Source organism: Psammomys obesus, unplaced genomic scaffold (genome assembly GCF_907164565.1).
Source record: "Psammomys obesus unplaced genomic scaffold, mPsaObe1.curated_primary_1811, whole genome shotgun sequence".
NCBI lineage: Eukaryota > Metazoa > Chordata > Mammalia > Rodentia > Muridae > Psammomys > Psammomys obesus.
In genome coordinates, this window is record NW_026596117.1 from 5982453 (window position 1) to 5985612 (window position 3160).

The following is a 3160-nucleotide window of genomic DNA, read 5'->3' on the forward strand; positions in this document are numbered from 1 at the left end:
CTAACTCTTCTTACTCGATTCAACATCACTGGTTCCTCCAGCCTTCAGCACAGCCACCTGCTTCTGATGGTTTATCCAAGCACTCATTCAGCTTTTTCCTTTTTATATTCACTGATGGTGGTGTCTAACTGTTCAGTGATCTCTTGAATATGTTTTCCAATTTGAGTTTTGTCACTTTTTTTCCTTTAGAGTCAATGGCCTCTCCAACCTTTCCCAAGTCATGAGCCTGAACATCTTCAAGATTTAGATTCAAGGTTCCTAGTCCAAAAACCCCACCACTGGTAGCAACAGCAATATCTTCAAGCAGAATCTCTCTATTGCCCCCACACTCTGAGCTTTGACTGCTACAACCTGAAGACCAACTTCACTGTGTTGAAAACCATTGTACTTAGAGCTTCTCCATCAGTTTCTTCAGCAAGTACAGCCAAGGGCTTCTAATAAGTGCTGGCAATTTTAAAAGCATAGGCAACGCTTTTGAATTTTTTTCACTCAACAGAATATAGGCATCTAAGAATTCATAATTTCGACCTTTGGATGTGTGAATAAAATATAAGGAGATATATCTACTATCAAACTTCATGTCTTCAATAATTTCTAATTTATCACTCTGTTATTTCATCCTTCACTATGATGAGGATCTTTTTTTTCCAGCCTTTTCCACAGCATCAGAAATGATGTTTCCAATGTCTTTTTTTCCATGGGCAGAAACTGTAGCAACCTGAGCAGTCTCTTCAGGGGTTGTCACAGGTTTTGACTGCTTTTTAAATCCTGCAATTTCATTACCAGAAGCCACCATCACACCTCCCCTGATTTCCTCTGGATTAGCATGGCATCATGGTATCTCTGTATTTGTGTTATTGACAACATTTTGAACAAGTTTCCAATATTTTTTTTAGTTTTTTAAATTATTTTAATTTTTTATTAATTACACTTTATTCACTTTGTATCCCCCCATAAGCCCCTCCCTCCTCCCCTCCTGATCCCATCCTCCCTCCCCCTTCTTCATGCATGCTTATCCCCAAGTCTACTGATAGGGGAGGTCCTCTTCTCCTTCCTTCTGATCTTAGTCTATCAGATCACATCAGGAGTGGCTGCATTGTCATCTTCTGTGGCCTTGTAAGACTGCTCCCCCCTCAGGGGGAGGTGATCAAAGAGTAGGCCAATCAGATTATGTCAGAGGCAGTCCCTCTTGTCATTACTATGTAACCCACTTGGGCACTGAACTGCCATGTGCTACTTCTGTGCAGGGGTTCTAGTTGAATAGTCCTTGGTTGGAGTATGAGTCTCTGGGAAGTTCCCTGTGTTCAGGTTTTCTGGTTCTGTTGCTCTCCTTGTGAGGTTCCTGTCCTCTCCAGCTCTTACTATTTCCCATTCCTTACATAAGATTCTATGCACTCTGCCCAACAGTTGGCCATAAGTCTCAGCGTCTGTTTCGATAGTCTACAGGGCAGAGGTTTTCAGAGGCCCTCTGTGGCAGGCTCCTAGGTTGTTTCCTGTTTTATTCTTCTTCTGATGTCCATCCTCTTTGCCTTTCAGGATGGGGATTAGCGTTTTAGTCTCTCTTGATTAGTTTCTTTAGATGTACAGATTTTACTAGGTTTATTCTATGTTATATGTCTATATGAGTGAGTATATACCATGTGTGTCTTTCTGCTTCTGGGACAGCTCACTCAGGATGTTCCTTTTCAGGTCCCAACATTTACCTGCAAATTTCATGATTTCTTTATTTTTCATTGCTGAGTAATACTCCATTATGTAGATGTACCACAATTTCTGCATCCATTCTTCAGTTGAGGGACTTCTGGGCTGTTTACAGCTTCTGACTGTTACAAATAAAGTTGCTACAAACATGGTTGAGCAAATGTCCTTATTGTGTACTTGAGCCTCTTTTGGATATAAACCTAGGAGTGGTATGGCTGGATCTTGAGGAAGCGCTATTCCTAGTTGTCTGAGAAAGCGCCAGATTGATTTCCAGAGTGGTTGTACAAATTTACATTCCTACCAGCAGTGGAGGAGGGTTCCCCTTTCTATGACTGCCTACAGATTGGGAAAGAATCTTCACCAACCCTTTATCTGACAGAGGACTAATATCCAATATATATAAAGAACTAAAAAAGCTGAAAAGCAGCAAACCAAGTAATCCAATTAAAAAATGGGGAGCAGAGCTAAACAGAGAACTCTGTAGAGGAATATCGAATGGCAAAGAAACACTTAAAGAAATGCTCAATATTATTAGCCATTAGGGAAATGCAAATCAAAATGACCCTGAGATTTCACCTTACACCCATCAGAATAGCTCCAATATTTTAAAAGTTGGCCTTTAACTCAATTAATTTTGCAACTGTCACCCCATCTTTTCTTGTCTTGGGACTCCCTCATCTCTTGTTCAGAAATCACCGTTCTTCTCTTTGACATCTCTTAACAGCCATGGTATCAGCTAACAATCATACATCTTGAAGACATTTGAAGCAAATTTTACATTAATTTAGAATAAGCCAAAATTCAGATGAGATCAGGATGCTGACTCATCTGGTGAAGGACTGTGGGTAGTGAAAACATCTCTGCTGTTAGTCAGTGGGAGCACAAGCATGGAGGCAGGTGATCAACAGCAAGTAAGTAGGATCATTTTAGATGATGAGATTTTAAAATCTTACTCAGACCATATCGCCATGCTCCCATGATATCCTCGACTCCATCCTTTCCTCAAGTAAGTCACTCTTTTCACAATTCAAAAGAAGACCAGTGTATTCAGAAGTTTTAAAGACCTGGGAACTTATCTATGTATCAAGATCTACATGTTTCTTGTTATAAAAGGCTGGCCTTGAACACATGATAATCCAGCCTCGGTGTACCAAGTACTAGGATTACAGGCATGTGACATTATAGGTTGCTTTTCAGATCTCCATATTTTAAGACACTTAATCTTTCTTGATTAAGTGGTATTTTTTTTTCACATAACAACTTTTCTCCTTTCCAATGAATATATCCCTCTACATTTTTTACCATGAATTTTTTAAATGTTTGCATACATTCATGTCAACCCTAGTGGGCTGAGGAAGCACCAGCAAGCTTTGTATTCTCTGTATAATATTCCCAGCTACTTTGTTTTAGATCCCGCAATTGAATTACTTTTCATAACTTTATATTAAATTCAACACAG

The 3160-nt window shown here is 39.6% G+C and overlaps 1 pseudogene; it reads right to left on the reverse strand.

The window, feature by feature from the left end:
• Nucleotides 1-2671, reverse strand: LOC129692701 (60 kDa heat shock protein, mitochondrial-like; annotated as a pseudogene).
• Nucleotides 2672-3160: the final 489 nt, after the last annotated feature.